The sequence below is a fragment of the Uloborus diversus genome, chromosome 7 (assembly GCF_026930045.1).
Source record: "Uloborus diversus isolate 005 chromosome 7, Udiv.v.3.1, whole genome shotgun sequence".
NCBI classification, from domain to species: domain Eukaryota; kingdom Metazoa; phylum Arthropoda; class Arachnida; order Araneae; family Uloboridae; genus Uloborus; species Uloborus diversus.
This window is the reverse complement of record NC_072737.1, coordinates 154,385,517-154,409,521: the sequence shown is the minus strand read 5'-3', so window position 1 is coordinate 154,409,521 and position 24,005 is coordinate 154,385,517. Positions and strand designations below refer to the sequence as shown.

Below are 24,005 nucleotides of genomic sequence, written 5' to 3'. Positions count from 1 at the left end.
AAGTTTCTGCAACAAACTGGCTTTGTGTGCAATACCGAATCACAAGTTTGGGGATTAAAGGATGAAGATGTCATATTCTACCATTTCACACCTTCTTGCAGAATACTCAGCAAAGTAAAATTACAGGAGAAGACACTGGTCTTGAGTTTCAATACGTGTGATACATTCTACATCATAAGTTCATGAATTAGAGGGTAATCTTATAGCGCACGTTTCACACTCTAGCCGTTTAAATCACATAGTTATTAGTAAAAGATCCTGCACGTCACTTAACTCAACTTTTGAAAACAATTAACCCTCGAGTACTCTTTTTGGCTTGGAGTGCTCTTGGCAAAATTTACTCCCTAGTGCAGTTTTGCCTCGAAGAGATCCCAGGTGTCTCCATCTAGTGATCAAAATTCTCGTAGTAAAAGCATCTGCCGATAGGGGCGCTGCATGAAAAAATGGATACTGTATCGGGGAATAACACTATGACTGCAAAAGATTGTGCTTCCAACGTAACCCTATTAGAAAGAATTAAAAAAAAAAAACAGGGAGAAAAAAAAGCTCCGGCTACCATTTCACTTGTTCTTAGAAAACAACAAAATTAATAAAATCATAAGAAAAGAAATAGACCCATTTTAAACTATGGCTACTTACCATTTGTCGTTAAAACCTTTCTTCGCGAATTGTTTCACCGAATACTTGATGTTTATATCGTAGAAAAATTTTGGCAGTAGCTACTTTGAACGCAAGGGACCACCTAAAGGAACTTTTTATATAATTGAACGAAAAACAGTGAAGTTTTTTACATGAGACCTTTAAAAGTACATTTTGGCCAGCAATTTTCTCTACAAAGGATTTTTTTGCCACGAATCATTTAAGCAAAAATTAGGTATTCATTCAATGCGTTGAAGATGGATACCATATTGCAGGCTGTCCCTTGGCAGGTGAAGAACTGTAATTTCGCTCCAAAAGCTTCGAGAACAATTTCAAGAAAAATAATGTATCTTTCTGAACCATGTTAATTAAAAATGTCTTTAACCACATATTTGAAAAAGAAATGGAAAAGTTTGCAGCCAAAATTATTTTGAATGTGAAGGTCTTTGCATTTAATATTACATCCATGAATTAGAAAGAAAGGTAGATAGGAAAAAAAACTATTTCCTGGAAAAACTGCTAGATATTAATGAACTTAATTTTTTCGAATTCATCAAAAAATGAATTTAATTAAATTGAAAAATTTCAGAACTCTTTTAATCAAAACTTTATTTAAATCACGCGACCATCCCGCTAGAATTTGAAGTTCTTCGAATTCCCATTAAAAAGAACGCCCTCAAATTTGCGCCTTTGCCCTAGCAGACGATTTAGATACGAAAACGTTTTTAACTAATGAAATTTTCGATTCGAAACGTAATATTTCATCACGACTTAACTTTTGTTTTACGATCTGGCAATGCTCTCTGCGTGCAGATAGCGACGAAGGGGGCTGGGGAAAGTTTAATTACAGCAGATGGTTCGTTTTTGGAATGAGAACCGGGCGGTTCTGAGGGACGGGTAATGAGAGAATGCAATTACGGTTTTACTCTTTTCTTTCTTTTTTCCTTTTTTTACTTTTGTTCTTTTTCTGGTTCTCGTGGGTGGTTTTGGTCATCCAGTAACTGTGTGCTCCAACCGATTAATTAAAGGACATCGGACTACCTATTTCTACCATTTTAGACCATAAATTTGTTTTAAATATCAAAACGTAAATGGCGACAAAATAATAGTATTTCCAAATTAGGGGTGCTCATCCTCCCTTAGTTCGATGGCGCAAATCTCCCCCCCCCCCTCCAGAAAAAAAATGTCTTATCCCTTTTGCCTTTTTTATTTTTAGCCCTTTTTATGTAATTCTTTCTTTTTAAATATTTTTTATTTATTTACATATTCTTAATTATCATCATTATTAAGGATTTGTTAGAAAAGTTCCGTGCTACACCAATGACACACACACACACACATATAAACACAAAATAATTAAAGAAATAACATGAAAATAAATTAAATAAAGTTTAATTTAATTAAAATAAAACAATATATTTTAAACTAAAAATAAATAAACAAATAAATTTAAATAAATAAATTTAAAAAATTCAAGAATTTCCCTAAAAATTTTGATGGCACCATAACCCCCCCCCCCTCCCCCCTGTGGGCACCCCAGTTCCAAACAATATGTCGATTCTTTTTTCTTTTTTTCTTTTCTTTTTTTTTTTTTTTTTTTTTGTATAGAGTTTTTTTTGTTTTGTTCCTGTTCAACTACAAAAATATAAATCTGTTCAGTTCCGGTTTTTGTTAATAACGGTAACAAAAATAACGGTTTTCGGCTTTCGGTAAAAGTTCCGAATGAATAATTTTACATTATGTAGGTTCTTATTTGTACCGCAAATAAAATTTTATCCTAAATGTAGCAACGTATGTGTAATGATTATAATTATATGGTTGATGTCAAGTAAGTAAACATTGATAATTTGGTTAGAGTAACAAAATGGCTGAAGGTCTATCGAACCGAAATAAATCGATTCTTTATTTTCGGTTCAGTTCCTGTTTTCGTCCCATCAAAAGTAAGGATTTTCGTGTTTCGGTTCAGTTCCGAATGAATAATTTTACATTATGTAGATTCTTATTTGTACCGCAGACACAATTTTATATGTAGCAACGTACGTGGTAAATAGATTTTTACTTTGGGTTTAGTTCCGGTTTTTGTTTCGACGAAATTGACGGGTTCCCCCCCCCCCCCCCCCAGTTTTCGGATTAGTATCAGTTCGAAATTCTGCAAAAATGTCTGAAAAAGGATAGTATCAATCATCTGTGATTTTTTATGTGCATAATCATTTGTTTTATCTTGTTAAAAATATGTGTCAATTATTTTTTTGGGCATCATAAATATGCAGTTTTTAAGTCTATATTTCTCTCCTTTTGAGATTTACACAGCCAATTAACAAGTTTCTTTTTAAATTTTTTAGAACTTAATTTCTAAGTGATCTGCATCATTTTAAGTAAAACAATAATGTTTTTCGTTACGTCATTAGAAACTATAGTTAGCTATTAAACATAATGTTAAATTGTGTTTTTTAATCAAAGTATATTTACTCTCATTTATTGAAATATAGCTAAATATATTAATTTCCTATTTCTTTTATTTTTCTAGGAGCAGACTCTTGCACTGTAAAGTGATCAACGTGCAATCGATCATGTTTTGAAACATGAATTCATCCTACAGCAATTTGTGAAGTGGAACGTTAGTTGAAAGTTTTGCTGCTTTCCTGCAGAAGATTGTTACTCTTTAAATTATTCAATAATAGGAATGAAAATTTGGATAGAGACTATCTGCGTTCCTCGCCCTGCATGGAGGAGAGACTGAGGCATCTTGATATTGAGAGGCAAAGAGCTTTATGGGGCGATAATGTTAGATCATCATTTGAACATTTTGATGTCTTCACCCTTTTGATGCTTTTTTATTGGTTTCTTTAACAAATATCATGTTTTGTTCTGTATGATGTACTACTCCAGCCATTGGAAATAAATACGTTTAATGATTTTTTTTTCTTTTTATGTTCAGAAATAAGATAATAATGAATAAACCTTGCTATCATTTTAACCGTCAAAGCTTCCAATGATTTCAAGTAAATACAATAGTAATTGAAAAAATAACATCTGTCTGAAGTTCACGAATGAGATTCTTTTGTTTTAGGTCAACGTTCGTCTCTAAGTAACTTGTACACAAACAAAAACTCTACTCGTTTTGTAACGATATGAAACTTCATTAACTTGTAAATTACACCCAGACTTATTTCCCACTGACTATCATTTATGCACATAGTACATTAATTGTGTTATTGGGGTATGGATATATATATATATATATATATATATATATATATATATATATATATATATATACATATATATATACAGTTTCAACAAACCATTTTAACAGGACATTAGTTTCTTTAAGAGTAGCAGCATGAGAAAAGAATATCCCGTGATTCAGCATTGACTTTGAAATTCTGTACCATTCGAATGCTTGTAATTAAATCCGAAGAGACAACCTTCAAGAAAGGTCACACTCCCATCAGATGAAGGTTCGTGAAAAATAGAGAATATTCCATCTCAATTAGCGCAGTGTGCCTTATAACGCTTAGCGGCAAGGCCTTAATAACTGCTGAAATTCACGTTTCACCCGCGCCGCAAGTGATGCGCCGTCACGCCGTGACCTGCTGACGAAAATTACCGAAAGATCTCCCATTCCTCAATAATTACGATCGAGTAATTTATTCCAGGGAAGGAGCCCATTAGGCTGCATCACGAAGTCAGGGGCGGCCATTTTCTTTTGCCATCCTGATGGCCCATTGACAGCTAGTGTAAACATCGATGACAGCATTCGAGCACTTTGGGGTCCCAAGTTGAACGTTGGGGGCCATCCCATTCTGACGGGTCAACTTAGTGTTCTGAAAAGACAAGACTGTCTTTGGAAATTTAAGACTCATGTGGGGAAAAAAATGTACTCACATACAAATATTAGAAAAATATTGCATTCACATTTTTTTTGTTTGGTTAGTAGAAGAGGCCGAAAATCACAAAGGGAGATTTTGACTTACCAAAAATTAAAATGAGTAATAAAAAATTGAATTATTGCTGTTAAGACAACAAGAATATAGGCTGTTGATGGTGGGTGATCGAGATAAGCCCTAACGTGAGAAAGGTTTTTTCCTTTCTACCTCGAGCCAACAAAAGTTTACTTTCGACTTTGTGGCAACAGTGTAAAAATAGAATAAGACTTTTCAATATTAAGGTAAAGTCAAATTGTTAAGAATTTGGCCATTTTTATTGAAATAATTTTAATTAGATACATGTAAATAGCGTTGATAAATGTGTTTTAAATACAAGCTTTTCCTTTCAAGAACATCATGAACTTTAATATAGACAATTTGCTCGCTAACTTGAAAACGTGTTACAAGACGGAAACAGTGAAATTCTATACTTGTGTCCAAAACGCAGTGTTGTCGAAATTTAAGTAGCAAGTTAAAATAATGAAAAATGTTTATTCCAGATGCAGATGATTTTTAGGAATGCATAGATTAAAGGAGGCTCCGTTACAGCAATCATCTTTGGAGTGGAAAATCGCACTGTGGCGTAATTTCCTTTTAGAACGTCATTATAATTGCCCTCAAATAATTAAAAGAATTTTTTTCCCCTAAGGTTCGAACAGTTACGAAAAACTACTCTGAAAATCCGATAGCACTATGCGCAGCTGTACTGCGCAATGTCTCTACATCGAAATCCATCTCTTACATCAAATCGCAGGTGTCAGATTTAAGTGCGCAGTGAGCACTAAACATACCTCAAATAAGAGAATCTCCCTCAAAGTGTGAATCTCATGCTGCATACTTTCATGCAATTACTATGTGCAATACAGCAGAAATTCATCGACAAATGAGAAAGGTGCAAAGAAATACTTTCATAGGTAACAGTTATGAGCAGAAATGGGGTTAAACTTTGAAGAAGGACAATTTAATATTCATAAAGCTGCTTCGCAGTCCGGACTTGGACCCTTCCAATTCGCATATTTTTGCAAATGGCTCATAGGACAAAAGTCTGGCTGAGACAAACTTACAGATGTGGCTGTAAGAATAGGCAGCTGCCTAGATTTGGGAACGTTAGGGGCACGCTACAACAAATGTTACAAATAAAACGGTTACTACGTGGAGTATAGCAGGATGATGTATTTAAATATTACAAATTACATAGTTTTAATTTTCAGTGTGGTTTTCATTTCGCGATCGATCAGATCTAGGGGGGAAAAAGCATTCGTACAACAAAACAGACATTTTTGTGAAATTTTATCTCACAAATAAATAAATCAGTAAATAATATTAAATTTTTATTTGCGCTGATCTGTTTTAAGGATCTTGTGTGAAACAAATTAAATGCTTTATTGTTCCCATTTTTAGCAGAACTGACTCACAAATATAACTTTTCTATCAATTTATTTCAGGAAGAGATGGTCAGATTCGAGAAGAGTTTGAAAATGCAATATTTTATACCTTAAATTCAAAAAAAAAAAAAAAAATCTCTGGAAAGAATTACTGTACATTAGTAAAATAATATCTTGTCAAAAAGCGTATGCCAGTATCCATCGCAGATTTACAAACATAGAAACCAGAAAACCTTCCCATGAGTCCATTTCAAAACAAGCGACTTGTTTAATTACAGTCGGAGAGTAAATGGAGCCAGCGCGTAGCTGGAAACCCCTCAATTAAAGGTTGAAGCCAGTTGGAAATGCGCAAATCACTGGATACCTCACTCATCGTAAGGCAAAATGAACTCCAAGAAAAAAAAATACCAATTTCGTGGGGCGTCATTTCCTCAAATGTTTTAATTGCTGTTTTTACCGGTCTTTTTACCGGTTTCAGATGTCTCTTCAACTGAAGAAGGGACTGAGATAAAATTTCTTAGGCTTAGGGATTGAGTTCACGCTGTTTTTCTTGGGCTGTATAAGATGAGTTTCAATCAAAATATTTTACTAATTGCTTCCTTCCAAGAGCCTTTGGTTTCAACAATTTAAGATTGTTACTTAAAAGGACAATAGTCTACTAACTGAAAACTAAGTATTCACATAAACTACTATATTTGGGGTAAAATTTCAACTAAAATTTGAGACTTTTCAACCCTGGTTTTACTAGTATGTTTTAGTTGCTTTTTTTTTTTTTTTTGAACTAATGATGGGACTGACATAAAAATGTCAAGGACTTAGGGATTGAAAGACGCTGCTTTTCTTGGGCTGTATAAGAATCAAAATATTTTACTAATCACTTCTTTCCAAGAGCCTTTGGTTTCAACAATTTAAGATTGTTACTCTAAAGGACAATAGTTTACTAACTGAAAACTAAATATTCACATGAATTATTTGGGATACAACTTCAACTAAAAAACTATTCCTTCTCAATGCTTTTTACTAGTGGATTTCAGATGTTTTTTGAACTGAAGCACGGAATAAGATAAAAAATTTCTAAGTTTAGAGATTGAGTTCATGCTGATTTTCATGGACTGCTGTATAAGATAAGTTTTAATAAGAATATTTTAACTTATACTTTTACTTACGAAACGAATTTTTTATAAGACATTTTGATTTCTTTCCTCTAAGAGTGATGTGAGAGAGAACAATATTTTACTAACTGAAAACTAAGAATTCACATGAACTATTTCAGATACTACTTCAACTAAGGATACAATGGGGTCGTTTCCATAAATTTTAAAAGCATTTTTTTCTGAAAGAGCATGCTTAAAAACATAGGATATGACCATTTTTAAATTAATTTATTTAAGTTTAATATTTTTTAAAAAAATACTTAAATCGTTGCGCTTTCGTTGTTTACACTTCTGTCGTGTTACATCACAAACGATGAAATGCCATACAATGTTGCCATTCACAGAACAAAATATTTCACTTGCATCCATACTCACGTGTATTGGCAACGATATGGTTGATAGCAAGCGTAGAGCGAAAATTTTAATTCACTGCTTGATTATCATAACGTGGAAACGTAGTAGAAAAATGCGCCAAATTACATCATTTGTGACGTCATAAAGACCACGACTTGTTTGCAAAAATCGGACATTTAAAAAAATTAATTACAAAAACTGTTGGGAAAATGCAAGTATTTTCTGGGTCCATTTAATTTTTTTTTTTTTTTTTTTTTTTTGCTCATTCTTTCCATTTCAGTGAATAAAAGTAGTACTTTTGACCGAAGGAAACCACCCCATTGATACTTTTCACAATTTCAGCTCTGTTTTTACCTTTCAGTTTTAGATGTCCTTTGAACTGAAGAAGGAATTGAGATAAAAAAAAATTTCTTAGAAATTGAGAACTAGAGACTTAAAAGATTATGTTTATACTGTTTTTCTTGGACTGTATAGATGAGTTTCAAACTAAAAAAAAAAATGCATGATACTTTTTACGGAACAGATTCTTTCTAACAGTTTTGGATTTCTTCAATTAAAAATTGCTATTCCAAAAGGAAATAGTTTATAAACTAAAGTAAGTACTCATATACGAGCTATTTTTTATACTACTTCAAATAAAGCTACAGTTTATGCTTTTCAGTGTTAGGATTTTTTGAAGTGCTACATGGGAACTGCATCAAAATTGAAATGATAATGGCCGTCCGCCAATAGAAATGACAAATGAAAGAATGAAAGCCAATCCTTAGGTCTGCAAATGGCATGGAGCTAATGCGCAGCACCAAGAGAAAAAAAAAAATCTTACATTTGATTTCAATGACAATAAGATCTTACGAATAAGTAGATATTACTACTCATTGAAATATAGATTCAGCAAAGGTCCAAATCTTAGTAGTACTTAGTACTATCTCCAGTAGAGTGGTTCAAAAAAAAATTTCAGCTAGAGTCCGAAACACCCCCCTTTTTTTTAGCGTTTACTAATAGTATTATGTTGTAAAAATTTTAACTTCTTACTCAAATTATAAGAGGGTGCTCAATGACCCATTCATTTAACATTATCCTTAGCATAAAAATTGTCACACATTTAAAAACATTTAATTTCCCCAGCTGTTTTTTTTTTTTTTTTTTGTAAATAATTATTTTATTGCAATGTATGTGCACATTACTCGTGTATATTAGAATATGAAGCATTGTTTTTTTTCAGTTAAATGTATTTTGTTAATCCCCCTCCCCATACGTATGAAATTTGGGGGAGGGGGTTGAGCACCCTCTTTCAGTTGAAATATTAAGCTAAAATTCTTCCAGTGTATTACTATCCACAAGTCTTTAGTAGTCTAAGCGGGGCAGTACAATAGACCTGAGGTCTCAGTGCTCGCGCTCGTTTCAGGCGCCCCCCTTCCCCCCATTTTCACTACATACTACATCCACAAGTCTAATAATATTGAGGAGTGTCCTGTTATCTAGGAGAAACTTTTTTTTTACATGTATTTTTGAACCACCCTAATCCCCAGTTAAAAGATATCTGCAAGTTACTTCAAATTCAAGTGCTGTTATTTTTCTTCTTTGCACGGCTGCGCTGATTAATAAGTGATGTAGTTACTAAATTCATTTATACTCATGTCACATACTAAGATATTACATAGTAGTTTAGTCACAAATTACTCTGATATCTATCAGTATATGTGACAGTCATCATAGATCACCATCCCACAAAGGATCTGGTGGGGCAAAACGGTCCTAAAATCGAGGACTTTCTTCTTAGGTGGATATTAGTGGTGCAACATCGATGAAAAACATCGATGCTTTGTAGCATTATTTAATTTACATATATTTTGAGTTTTGTAAAATCAAATAAATTCTCTTTTTCTTTTGGGAAAAGCGAATATACAGCCTGTATTGAATAATCTATATCTAAGATTCTTGAACTGTCTAAGCAAAGTAAATAAAATTATAATATAACTGATTTATTAAAAATATCTTAAATTTAAATCAAGTTGTAAAATGTGTGCATATTTTTAAATGTGCATATTTTAAAATAGTGCATATTTTTTTAATATCCAATATTGAAAATCAACAAAAATGAATTGGAATAATTTTATTACACCATTTAATGTTCCACCCGAGTGATACACATGCGAACTTATTTGAGAAATTGATAATATATTTTAAACAAGGTAACACGAAAAATAAAAATTAAAAAAAAAAGAAGCGTAAGAAAAAAAATGTGTTTTTAAAAGATTAATTTTTTACAGAATTGGATGGGGTTGTTTTCTTCGGTCAAAAGTACTACTTTCAGTCACTGAAATTGATAGAATAAGCAGAAAAAATAACATGGAGCCAGAAAAAACTTTATTTTTCCTAACAGTTACTGTTTATTTAATTTTTTTAAATGTCCGATTTTGGAAATAAGGCGTGGTCTTTATGACGTCACAAGTGATGTACTTTTGTGCCACTCTAAATGTTTACGTTTTGCTATCAACCGCGTTGGCAGGTTATTATAATTTGCTCTGTGCGCTAATGGCATCAGTAAATGGCATTTCATCACTTCTGATGTCATGCGCAGGAGCGTAAAAAAGGAATCCAAATCTGCGCACCAATTAAAATAATTGTTAAAAAATATTAAACTTTGTTCAATTATTTCTACCAATAATTGGGTTGGTCTTTTTTTTAACTATTCAACTCTTATTTTAACTGTGTTACTAGCCACCTACGGCAGATTAGTGTACGAGGGGCCCCAACGACCATAAGGCCCAGGAGGCGATCCAAAAATGCACACGATAAATGTTTTAAAAATTCCATGATTGACAAAGGATCAAAGATGTAGTGTGACGGACCTGTAAATCCGTCACTGACAGAAATAAAAACTGTATAAAATATGTTTATTATCAAAGTTCTTTTGAACATTATACTGCAAAACCTTTACAACAATGGTGCAAATTTTCGTATTAAAAGCTTTGGTGATCGCTCATAATATTGATGCTCGTATATTTTAGAACAGAAATATTCTTAGAATAATCACAAATTAACAATCGAGTATCAAAATGTAATAAAATAAATATTTGGATTACGTGCTTTAAGTTAGAAATAGAATTATACAAGTTCAAATTAATAATAACAAATGTAGAAAAAAGTTCGATGAAAACTTTTATCACACAAGCAGAAACTAAAATTGTATACTCCATAAATGGAAATTCTATTCGCTACAAATAAAAATTAAGCAATAGGAAGAAAGTTCTAAAAATATTTGATGGGGAGACCTCAAACGAAAAAGCGTCTCCAATTCCATGTCCCAGGTAAAGATAGATTAACCATTCCCAAAGAAAAGTCCATCAACGTAGATAAGTAGTTATTAGAGCTTAGCTTTAAGTAAGGTTTCTCGCAATTAAACCTGCGCCATTTTCCACAAATTAGCTGGGGCGTGATATTTTTTCGCCTTCTTTTTACATCTTAGCTGCTTTCTGTATCCCGTTTTTATACGTCACGTGCTCCCTGACGAAATTATCCCGACGGAGAATTGCTGGCTTTAATTATTATTTCGTATCCAAGAATAACAGTGTTACGCAGGATTTCGGCAATAACACATTCTTGGCTTAGAAAATAAATTCGTGCGGTTTTTTGTATCGTGTAGATGGCAACACCTAGGTGAAGTTTAGTTCGAGAGATTTGGACATCAGCTCCGAAATAATAGTTATGTTTTTTGGAGTATAAATTTATTACCGGCTGTTAAATACAGACCATGTGTGCTTTTCATAATTACTTTTTTCCCTATCGTAGTTTACCGAAAAATTTGTTTCGCTCCTAAAAGTTATTCTTAAAGGATGTTGATTTATTAACAGTTAATGTACCTCAAAGTTGCAGCTAGTAATTGCAGTTCTGGTACACCGTTATACTGAATGCTAGTATTTCCTGCTATTTTGTAATTTCATAAAACCGATATTTGCTATGATAAAATAATAGAATTTTCGGTGTTAGTTGCAAATAATATTTCATGCTTTTTTAGTACGACTCAAATATTTACTGTTATTTTAAATGTGTATTATTTTCATGAATGATACAAGATGAAAATTAATCATCTGATGCTGAAATTTTGCTTTAGAGGCACTCATAAATGGAGTACAATGATTAAAAGCATTGGAAAAATAAACAAGAAGATCTGCCTAGAACTAAACGAGCCTGTTTTCCCGTATACCAATATCGAATTTCTAGTATCTGATCAATATTCTCAAAATTAGTAAAAATCGCAAATCATTTCAAACAAATTTTTTTAAAAAATATTTTTAGCTAATTTCTAGAAATAAAATATGCCTCGCTCAATTCGGAACTCCAGCGCTCGAATACGCTACCTTGCGGTGATTTACAAAACTGCCGATGGAACTAAAACATTGCCACGTTTTAGTTCCATGTGTGTCTGTTGACGTAAACACAGGCAGTTTGTTCTGAGTATTTATTAACGCAATCGATGTGTCTTAGTTTGCTTTCAGCTACAGAAATTAATTCGTCCCCTAAGAGTATTCTCGAGCTTCTCAAAATAATGTTAGTTTTCCTTATTTCTTTCAAAAAAGTATTAAATGGTGGACGCGTAAACAAGGAAACTCTGGATTAACAAAATTGGATAACGTTATACCAGGTAAAATTTTTTATTGTATGAATTTGTAAGAATATGAGTTTTTTTTAATCTTAAATTAATTTAACTAATCATATTTTACAACAGCATTTAGTTGGAATGGACAGTATGCAAAATATTTTCTTGGATTTATTATCGTAGAACAAAATGAAAAATGTTGAACCTAGAAAGAATTTACTTTATTCCTTTTATTCTCAGCTGAAAGGTTTCGCCAAATTTGTTTAGGGTTATAATTTTGGTATTGTGCGAGCAAAGTAACCTTGGCGAGATTTCGCGTTTTTAGTTAAACCATTTTTAATTTTTATCATGAGTGGAATAAAATGGTAGTAAGATTACAGAATTCGATAAGTGAAAAGAAATAATGGTCAATCAACTGAAAAGAAAACTACCACCATATATCCGTGAGAATTTTGCTGATTTGCATAACATGACACAATTAAATCGTAACTCAGAAATTAGAAAAATCGGAACAGAAAATTTTTAAATGAACCGATTCGGGAATTCGAGAGAAATAACTCAGCTACAAATGGAAAAAAAATAAGCGCTAGCCAAGCAAGGCAAAGAAGTATCATCTTCTTTCGATAATAATTTGTAATGTCATTTTGAATTTTCTAGCATTAATTGTTGTTCTTGTCAGGCCACAATTATTATTTAGTTTTATCAAGAATTGATAAATATCGAATTCAACATCATGGAAATAGCTGCTTAGAACTACGAACTACGTAGTTTGCATTAATCTTTGACGTTTAGTAATGCTTCTTGAATTCTCATTTCTTTCTACGTGGGCCAGAATATCCACAAGACTTTGAAAATTAATTTAAAAAGAATAAAGCGAAAAAATCATACGTACGAACAAAAATCACAACACTTTTAGCATTTTCTTCGTTACCATGTGCGTTTGTTTTAGTTTTCAATTCCGCCATTAGACAGTGATTTCAGTGCCCCCTACAGTTCGTTGGAGTTGCGAATGAAAGAATTATATATGTAAAAAATAAACAAACAAACAAATAAAGTAGTAGCACCTTTTAAACAAAGCAGCTAATGCATTTTTTCCATTAAAAAATCTTTAGTTAATGTTAAAAGCATAGACTAATAATAAGAGTAGACCGAGCTATGGCAACCCTTTTGCTGCTCATAAACCAAACCATGTGACTGGTGGATATCCTAGCAACAGCGGGCGTTAATCGTAGCAGACGATCAACGCCACCGCGAAATAAAATAAATAGAATTGATGGAACACGGAAGAATGATCTTTTATGGAGTCCGATTTGTAAATTTGTTATTCTAAGTTGTAAATATTTTGTTAATATAGTGAGTTTTTCGTTTAGATATTATTGTGCATTTTCTTTAGTCAATTTCAATAACTTTCTAAGCAATAAAAGATGCAAGCGACCAAGAAGAATCAGCAAACGGTAAGATTTTTACCTACAGTTTCAATTTAAGATACCGATTAGTACATTTTTGCGTTAACGCAAAACGTTTACGCCATTTCGTTCACGCCAACGCTGACAGCTCCAAATGAAATAAAAGTTACCGAAAACTGATCAAAAACTATTACTAATGTCAAAATAATGCATAACTAAAAGAAAAACAGTTCAATCTCTGCACCTGGACGTTTTTTTTAATGAAAACACATTGTCTTAAAATACATGTCGAGTGCCAAACTATAGATAATGCTGCCATCTAGCAACCATGCTGCTAAAGTCTTCGCCAAGCCCTTCCACTAGTCACATGAAACATCTATGAACCAATTTTCTTTATCAGCAAGAATGAGAAAGCTCGGTCTACTCTTATTATTAGTCTATGGTTAAAAGCTCATTAAAGTAGTAAATACATCATATCGGGAAAAAAAATCGTTTGTTTTTTCGTTGTTGCCAAAGAAAAATTTTTGAAAATAAATTAATGTACTTTCAAAAATAAATAAAAACAATAAAATGCCAACTTAAAGAATTAATTTTTATTGTTGAAAAAAAAAAGAAAGAAAGAAAGAAAATCGTCTGCGCATATTTTTATGTGAAAACATAAAGGACTCCGAATTTCTCCTTCAAAAACCGAATAGATAAATTGAAACTTTAAAGTGAGGATAAAAACAAATCATATTAATAAAAATAATTATTTCACAGTAATAAACCATGATTGTGGAGTCGGAGTCAATCTGATTTCGGGAGAAACGAATTAGATTCGAGAGCCGGAACATTTTAATTCAAAGACTCGGAGTTGGAATCGGTGATTTTCCCTTAAAGTCCGCAAGTCTTCCAATGTTTGCGGAATCGGAGTCGGATGTATTTTTTGATACAGGAGTTGGAGTTGAATTTCCAAAAGTCGGAGTCAATCATTTTTCCTCCGTATATAAATTTTTGCCAAAGCTACGAAGTCAGAGTCGAAGTCGGGGAGTCGGAGTTCGTCTAATTTTCGGGCACAGGAGTAGATCGAAGAGAGCTATTTCCAACAAAATTTGTTTGAAGTAAATCCACCTTTAAGTTCGGAATCTATTTTGACTCTCAGTTTCCCTGTAGGCGCTATAATGTTGGGAGATTTGAACCGTTCAAAATTAAACGGAAAGTCATTCAAATCAAACAGACATTTTATATAGAAGTTTCTCGTCAAAAGCTTTTTCCTATAAAATTTGTTTGAAGCAAATTCGCCTCACAATTCGGAATTGCCTTGAATTTCCCCGTAGGCGCTAATGTTAAGTTTTTGTGAACTGTTCAAAATTGAACAAAAAATAGTTCGAACCAAAAAGTGAAATATAGGAATGAGGTGTCCTCGTCGAGATCTTTCTAACAAAAAAAAAGTTTGTTCGAATCAGATCATTCATTCAAAAGTTATTAGGGGGGTACAGACAGACAGACCGACAGACATTTTCTCCCATCTCAATACCCTACTTTCCGATTGTTAATTTTTCGATATTTATTTAATTATTATTTTTATTTTTGACTTTTTTTTTTTAATTTTTGTTTTTTGTAATATTTTCAAGATGCATTAAGCCTTCTTTCGTGCTTTTTGAGCAATCACGAATTGCTTATTGTTCTCACTTGACGGTTTTAATGACCTATGATTTTATTCCCCCCCCCCCCGCCTTCCTCTGCAGCACCACCGTCGACCGGCCCCTCCTGATGCTACTCCTCTAGCGAAAACCGTCTCCAGGTTCCTACCATATCCTACACACACACGCATGCATACACACACATACACGCCTACACACGCGCACACACATACATATAAACGTGCGCGTACATACATGCACACACACACGCACACGCCTACACAAAGACACACACGCCTACATACATACACTGGTGCCTCCAAACACACTCGTGATTGCGAAAAACATAATTTGAATTCAAGATGTCAAAATTCAAATTAATTTTTTCTTCTTTCTCTTACTGGGAAAGTAGGTTAAAAAAAAGATATTTGTATCACTGGATAGTGTGTTTGAATAACATTTTTATGCTTTTAAGTGCATAATAGCACGTGTAGCAAGTTTTTATTTTCTCATCTACTTTTGCACATCAGATTACTTCACTGGACTCTTAGTATAAGCTAATTAATTTTAATTCAAACATTGTTAAAAACCTACTTGTTCTATGAATAGTTTATTCTAACCTTCATTTGGAGCTTGGCTTCATATTAATCTTTTTAAATCTTTGTCTCAATTGAGAGAAACCCACGAAGAAGAGGGAGGGGTCATAGCACAATTTTTTTGGGGGGGAGGGGGTATTTTTACGGGTCTAACTTTTTTTGGGGGGGGGGGAGGTATTTTTACGGGTCTAACTTTTTTTTTTTTTTTTGAAGCAATCTCCATTTGGGAAGTACTCCGTTGCATTTGAGGGGTGTGGCAATTGCTCATGGGGGATGAGCACATCAACTGTTAGCACAAATGTTAATTTGCTATTTTTAAGACGGGAGTTACTATTTTTAATGCCCGACCAAACACGGAAGGTGGTTATGACTAGAGCCCTTACATATACCAGGTCGAACTGCCCGCCATTTTGAATCAAAAGTCGGAGAAATATTATCACACTGTATGTTTCACTTCCTTTCAGTTTCATTTTATGTTAGCGTAATGCATTTGTTTTTGTCCCAAATTGACATTAGAACAACAGAGTGTCATATTTTGGAAAAATAAACAAACCAACGAAACAACTAGAAATCGAAAACATTTCAATTGGTGAAATATTACACATATAATTATTATTCGGTTATTTGTATGATTAATTAACTTGGTAATTAATTATGAAACTAGTATTACTTTACATTATTAATGCTCTTAGTAGTATTAGAGTAACTATATATTTTTATGTGCTAATACTATCTACTTGAATTTCCAATAAAGTGTCCTATATAAATAGTCTTATTTTTGTCAGCATTGTATTTTTGGATATTAGCAATTAATTTATCAACTGATTTAAAAATGTAAGAGTTGTATACAAAAAAAAGCATATTTCATCAAACTAAATTACTCCACAGCAATAAAAATAGCACCGAGAATTTACATAACAATGTTTACTGCTTTAGCACTTAGCTTCGGATTTTCAGCAAATCGTTAATAAAATTTATTTTTTATCTTGGGTTATTAATTTTGAAATTTAAGGAAACAAAATCCTTTCTGTGAACTGCACAGTACACTGCGCAGTACAAATGCCGCACAGTACACTGCGGCACATTCACTTATTTTTACGGTCTTAACATTCTTTCTTGCGTCTTTTAATAATTCATCCTATGGCAATGGCTCAAGAACAGACGTCACTTTGATCCAAAATGGCGGATGCGTCAGCTCCTTATAGAGGGCCTTAGTTATGACGCGTCTGTATATCTTTTTATGGCATCGTACCTTCATACGAATAAACAGATTTGGTTATTTTTTGTTTGTTTATTTGAAAAGTCACTTGATCAAAAGTGTTCTTAGCAAGACTCAATCTTTGTCGGACTTAATTTACCGTAAATATTAATTAAAACCCGAAAAAGCATTTTTTCTTTTTCAGAATTTTGGAAAACTTTCATGCACATTTAAAATATTGATACCGATCGAAAGAACGAATTTTGCTGCTTATGATGGAACATGTTTGTAACTTTCCAGTTACATAAAACTGGAATGGTGCGAAAATTTTTGTTAATGTAGAGAAAAAAAATCTTTAGCAATTTCATTGTTGGCAGACAATCGGAGTTTGTCTCTGAATCATTGAGTTGGGTCAGTGGTTCAAAATTGTTATCTATTGCCACTTTCTATTTGTTAACAAATGAAAGAAATGTAATTGATTTTCGTTCGTAAGCAGGACTTGAAGAAGATTTTTAACTTTCCCTCTTGATTCTGCTTTTGCGAATAGTAAAAAGTACTGCTGAATATCTTTCTTTTTCATCATATTGTTTACGTGTCCGTAGCGAATAAACACATTGGCCTCAAGGGGTTGGACTTCTTTACTTATTTACAGATAAGACAACACAAGAAAGATTAACAGCTCAAAGAACGGAAATGACACCCAAGGTACCGGTGGTAATTGAACCCACGACCTCCGGCACGTGAAGCGAAACTTTAACCACAGAGCACGGAGGTCCCGTGCTTTCTCACGTTAGCTAGGGAAAAGTTGTTTGAAATATACTAAACCTGCTTATGTATTCTGACCCGTCAAATTCATCTGAATAACAGGTGCGGTCTTGGAATATAGCATTTGAATTTTTAATTTTGTATTAGTTCTAGTGACAAAGTTAAATGTAGGTTAGGTATAGGTTTGTCTTAATGATAGCATGTGACATCAAATCTTAAATCATTCAAAGTGTATAATGTGATTTAAAAAGCAAAATAACATAAAATAAGCTGAGAGTTGTTAGCATTTTCTGTTTTAAAGTAACCTACACAATACGTACACTACTGCACAAAATTTTGGACTTGGGTCATTGATGTACTAGCAAACCGAGCAATATTTTTATTTTTGTATGTTTTTAATCTGCAGACAGTAAAACGCACGCAGTAGAACATCTAATTCTTCCATTTCCTTGATAACCAAAATGATAGATCAAATTTCAGTATTAATAGTCCCTAAGATCGACGAGAGGGCAATAAAAATAGCCCGGATATACAATCCAGCATCAGTTAGTCTTTTTACGAGTGAATAAATAACATCACAAAAAAAATTAAAAATGATCGAAACGTGAGAATAGAACCCACAATTCCTAAACGGATGGAACCCCCTTCCCTACAGAATGACCCGTAAACTATCTATTCTGATGCCTCTCGATGCGTGAAACTGATATTAAGGTTCGATAGCCCATATTCTCATACGGCACCCAAAATGGTAGGGTTGCTGTTGGCGGGAAAAATAATTACACTTCCATAACAAGTTCGCCAATATTTCACTATTTGAATGCTTAAGGGTTTAGAACTAACTTGAGAAAAGTTCACGAATGAAATTGGAGTTGCAGTTGTATGAAGTAAAGGGCAAAATTGGCGATATCACCACCGCCAAGTGGCGGGGCGCCCTGAAAATATTTTTTTAGACAGGCGGAAATCCTCATTTTGATTTTATGGAACTCCTAGTTTTGCAAATGATAATTTACGGGTTTGCACACATAATCACATATCTAATAAAAAGGGGCATTCGGGCATTTAACAATTGCATCATTGTTGGAAAAAAGGGGGACACTGAAAATATTTTCTAGCTTTGCCTATAGTATGAAATCTACCTGAAATTTCAGTCCGTTTGATGAAGAGCAAATAAATGATGCAGTTTTTCCATTTGCTTATGCAGCGAAACCCGCCTGTTGAGGGGGGGGGGGTTATGGCGTAGACTGCGCCATTGAAATTTTTAGGGTGGTGTTTTGAGAGTTGTCTATTTTTGGAGGGGGGCTCTTGCTCTTGATAGGTGTCTTCGTGGCATTTGCGAAGGGGGGGGGAGTACGCCATCGTTCTTGGAGGAATAGGCACTCCTGGTTTATGATGGGTGCAAAGTTTGGGAATACAGTAAGGGTTGGCGTTGTTCAACACAGAACAAATCGTACTGCATCATGACAATGACACCCAACATGGAACCTCTAGTAACTGGCCAAAAAATCGCAAAACAAAGCTAGTAAATTCTTTCAGAGCCTGAAACAACCAGGAAATAAAACCGTTCCTTATATGTGCTGAAAAAAAATAAACTGAAAAACACCAGCATAGCTGATGCTCAAAATTGCTATTATAGGGCTCGTTTATAAATGACGTCACGCTTTGGGGGGGGGAAGGTTCATAAAATTGGGGCAATTTGTGACAAGGGGGAGGGAGGAGTAACAAAACGTGTCACTTTACACATTTTTATTGAAATATTTACATTTTTTATAACAAGTTAGCCTGAACTGCGACAAGTGACAAAAGAGGAAAGAGGTTAAATTTGTTGACAAAATGTGACATCATTTTGGAAAGTCCCTAACATTAATGACCGCTGTTTAACGACTGGAAATCAAAAATGTTTTGAACAAAAACCGAAAGCAAAAAACACGAGTATGGAATATTTTTGCAATTTTGATCTTTTATTACGTTATTTAATAAAAACTTCGGGATGCGCGGTTGTTAATATTATTTAATATTTTTCCAGTAGTTTTTTTTCTCTGGTTATTCCATGAAAATGAAGCAAGTTGTCATGTGGCAACCCCGAACTTGAATATCTGATGCCCCTCCCACCCACGATTCATCTTCAAATGATCATTAGCGGGCCCAACGACCCTTCACAAGAGATCTCAAAGGGGGAGACGTGGGGGATGAGGTTTCTCACAAAATCTCCAACTCATAACAATAAAACGAATCTTTCACACAGCTTATAATTCAATGTATCTCCCTCCCCCATCGCACTTTTCCGAAGTCCTGTGAAACGATGGATTACAGTTTTCCAAAATTCTACGGAAGAGATCCTTAACAATGGACAGGTTTGAGAGATTGAACTGATTAGGGACTCTCTCGAACACTCAAAATAAAAATCTAATTAATTCCCAGCGATTTTGTTTCAAGTTACGTTTTAAAGCTTTGAATCGGCTGTTCCTTTGTCTGGGTTTCTTTTTAAGGTAGTGCAATGTGTGTAGCTTTAGTTAATTTCAAAGAAAATTACAATGTAAAAAAGTATTCCGAATCTTAAAATGGTGACGTGGGTCTCTGCTTATTCTTTTCACTCATTTGCGTTTTCAAACCTTGATGCCCAACAGTGACACATTCATTAGATACTCGTAGATGATGTTTACTACTTATTAGTATTTATGTTGACTTTTAATGGTATGGAGTAATAACTGAAATGCTGTTCTGCATGCCTCTACTTTTTCCTGAGCGGCTCTCTTTCAATCAAACCAACCGAAATCACTGCTATATTTTACTTCCAGTAAGTTTTTTTTTTTTTAATCATATCAGACCCTACATGCATAAAGAACACCATGCAAGGACTGACAGTATGGACTTAAAAAAAAAGGGTTTCGGGAGGTTGACCCCCAAAACCTTCCCTTGCTGCTCCCACTTCAGCTATTCCTGTCAACAAATCAACTAACATGAATTTGACAGCTGACGATGAAAACGGAAACGTCAATCTCTTTTTCTTTAAACCAAATGTTTTTTTTTTTCGTTTGAAATCCAGCGGAACATGTCAACATCACTTTAGACGTATAGACCAGCAAAATCTTAAGACACATAAGACAACGCCTTTTGGAGACTCAAAGACCAGCAACAATTAAAGATACTCAAACCGTCACCACCTGGAGACGCATAGACCAACTTCACCAGGAGACACGTAGATCGGCCCCACCTGGAGTTCGTGTTAGTCTATGAGGTGTTGTTGCACAAGCCCAACGCATAACTGGCCTGTGCAACCAGGCCAGGTAGTTGTGCCTGTGCACAGACTCAACGAAATACGACCCAGTGGTGACGTATTGGATCCGAAAATAGGAGGTCTGGGGGGCTTGCATTTGTTATTTGAGCAAACAAGGAGTTACTGCTATTGTTGAGAAACATTTTTGAACACTAGTCGAGTATCATGGTAAGAGTTTTTCTGGTTTACACCCTTTCAAGGCGCAAGTGGAGAGCACCCCTCCAGTAAGTCCACCAGAAATGCAGCTCTCTTTCAACTGCTCTACTCCGAGATACAGGTACACTTCAAACAAAAAAAGGCTTGACCTTGGATGGTTCCATTTATAATTGGGTTGAAAGAGAAGAAATACATACCGCGGCACAATGGCAATAACTATTATTGGCAAAGCAAACTGACTTCCCTTATTCTATTTTACGAAACGGAATCGTCTAATCCTTCTCCAATCGGAAGTCATCTAATTGAAACCTGACGGTAGAACTGACTCTTCACGCATAAAACACAAAACAAACCGCGATACAGTGTGGACATGCTTCTTGAAATGTGCACAAAACTCAAAAACTTACGCTTTAGAAATTTAGTAAATTTCTAACTTGTACAGATTTTTTCTCTCTCTCTCTATATATATATATATCCTTTTTTTTTTTTCAAACGGCGATAATTTTTGCTTTGAACTTTCTGTGTTCAGTAATTTTTAAGAATACAGAGCTTTGCACAAAAAAGAAACCTTCTTAACTAACAACAAAACAGTTTGTATGACGCATTCGTCTTCATCGTTTTCAACAGTCATTTCACAAACTCTCTTCTAGAGACAAGGGTGAAAAAAATGGCGAGAAAAAAAAATCCTACACTTTCATCACCTGACGGAGAAACCGAAAGGGAAAATGGGACCAAAAAAAGAAAAAAAAAAGGCTATCCAATAAAACCGAAATTGGACACCGATACGGTTGAAGTATCGGAATCTGGCAATTACGGCACGTAATGTCACGGAAGTGACGTACGTGGTCTGCATAGGGCGGTAAGGTGATCACAAAATCAACTTCCTCTCTGGACTTGATACTCACCCACGGGATTATTACGTCCTTTCATTAACTCCTGAGAATTAAAGTTACCTGCAAGAGCTTTCAGTTTCTTTGGTACTTTGCAACTCACGCTGCTCCGTCCCGTTTTTTCAGGAAATGCTTAAAATTTTCATTAAAAAAATCCAAATTTGTCAATTATTTTCACTTTCATTTATTCTCTTTTACTTTATTAATTTACTTCATCATTTATTCATTTCATTTTTTTATTTATTTAATTTAATTAATTAATTTATTTTTTTAATTAATTTATTTTATTAATAATTAATCATTTTGTTTATTTGTTTATTTTGTTTGGTTTAACTGTGTGATTCAAAATATAGGGAGAAGATTTAATTTATTTCTGACAGCTTAATTGCTTTGATTTATTTAATTTATTTTTTTTAAAAATCGTAGCCAGGTTTTGAGACTTTCTTTTTTTTTCGAGAATAACTTTTTTCTTTACGAATGTCTCTGATCGCTCCATGATTCTAAAAGAAATTTTTCTTTTCAGATTTTTGTTATTCATACTGAACGTCGCTCAAAAAGAACGCTAATAAATCGTAGTATTTAAAACGTAATGTCATAATACATAAAACAATCATCAATTCGTCAACCAATGACAATGGATCCGTTATTCACTATCTACCAATCACAAAGCGAATAAAAGGGGGTGACGGGCGAATAAATGGAACGAAGATCACCCACGTGTTACTGTTGTGTCTTAGACATAATTTCATCTAGCAGAGTTAAAAAGACAAATACGGAATTTGAAATAACTCATGGAATTGATAAAAAGTAATAACAAGCCCAATTTTGCGAAAATTAAAATTTAAAATTTCAATTTCCCGAATGAAATTGATTTAAACGACTGTAACTCTTACAGATCCAAAAACGGATCCCTAATGAGAACTTTAGTGAAGCGGTGTTGATAAAATAGCATTCATTACTAAGCAAAGAATGCCTCAAGGACTAAAGAAGTTATTCCAGCCGTGTTTCTCTATTACATTATTACACAGCAAAAAAGAAGATTAAAATCAAGCATAATTGCTGCTGAAACTCATACACTGTAAAATGGAGTATTAACAGCACATAAAAAATTTACAGTAAAATGTACCGAAAGAAATAAACAATTGGTGCGCCAATTGATACACCACGTGACTTACAGCAAATAAGATCGTATTTCCCCTCACTCGTGTGCTCAACTGGTATAGTGGTCAGCAAAGCCGCCTGCCAATACGAAGGTCCCGAGATCAAACCTGCTGCGCTTTTTAACTCTCGTTTATTCTACCATAAAATCTTACAGCAGCATTTGATTTTTCGGTAAAAGTTACTGGCAACATGGATGCAGGTAACTTTTATCGTAAAATTTCAGGATTTTTTAATAGTGTAGAAGCTATGGTATCTCTCGGAAATAATGAGATGTCTCTAATCGCTGAAGCAAACTGTTTAACCATCATTCAGATATTGGATCATCCGTTATACTTTCTCTCGATCAGAGTCTGTAGCCGCGGTGGCCAAAGTATCTCGGATATCTCTTCATTCTCAAAAGTTTGTATTCACGAATTAAATTGATTTAAACTATTTCAATTCTGATATACCCAGAAAACGATCACAGTAATGAAAACTTTATAGAGAGGTATCGAATCAACAGTAATATTCAGTGAAGAACGCCTCAAGGGTTAATTAATTTAATCCGGCTACGATCCTCAATTAGCATAATTACACAGCAGATAAGATTAAAATCAAGCATAGGTGCTTCTGTAAGACCTAGAAGTTTTCTCGCAGATAATAATGAGATGTCTCTATTTTCTGAAACAAATTGTTTCCCCATCATTCGGATTCTGCATCAATCGTTATACACTCCCACCCATCAGTCTCCGTCTCGGAAGGACGTAGAGCCCCGATGGTCGAAATATCTCGAATATACATTCATTCACAAAAGTTTATACTCATGAATTAAATTAATTTAAACCATTTGAATTCTTATCTATCCAGAAAACGATCGCAAATAAAAGGTTTAATGAA

General features: G+C 33.9%; 1 long non-coding RNA gene across 1 annotated transcript in view; it reads left to right on the top strand.

Moving 5' to 3' along the window:
• Positions 1 to 3,439, top strand: part of LOC129226059 (uncharacterized) — a 272,294-nt gene extending 268,855 nt beyond the window's left edge. The window contains exon 4 of the long non-coding RNA XR_008580765.1: positions 3,167 to 3,439. This is a non-coding gene — a long non-coding RNA (uncharacterized LOC129226059). The remainder of the gene's footprint in view (positions 1 to 3,166) is intronic.
• The last annotated feature ends 20,566 nt before the right edge of the window (positions 3,440 to 24,005 follow it).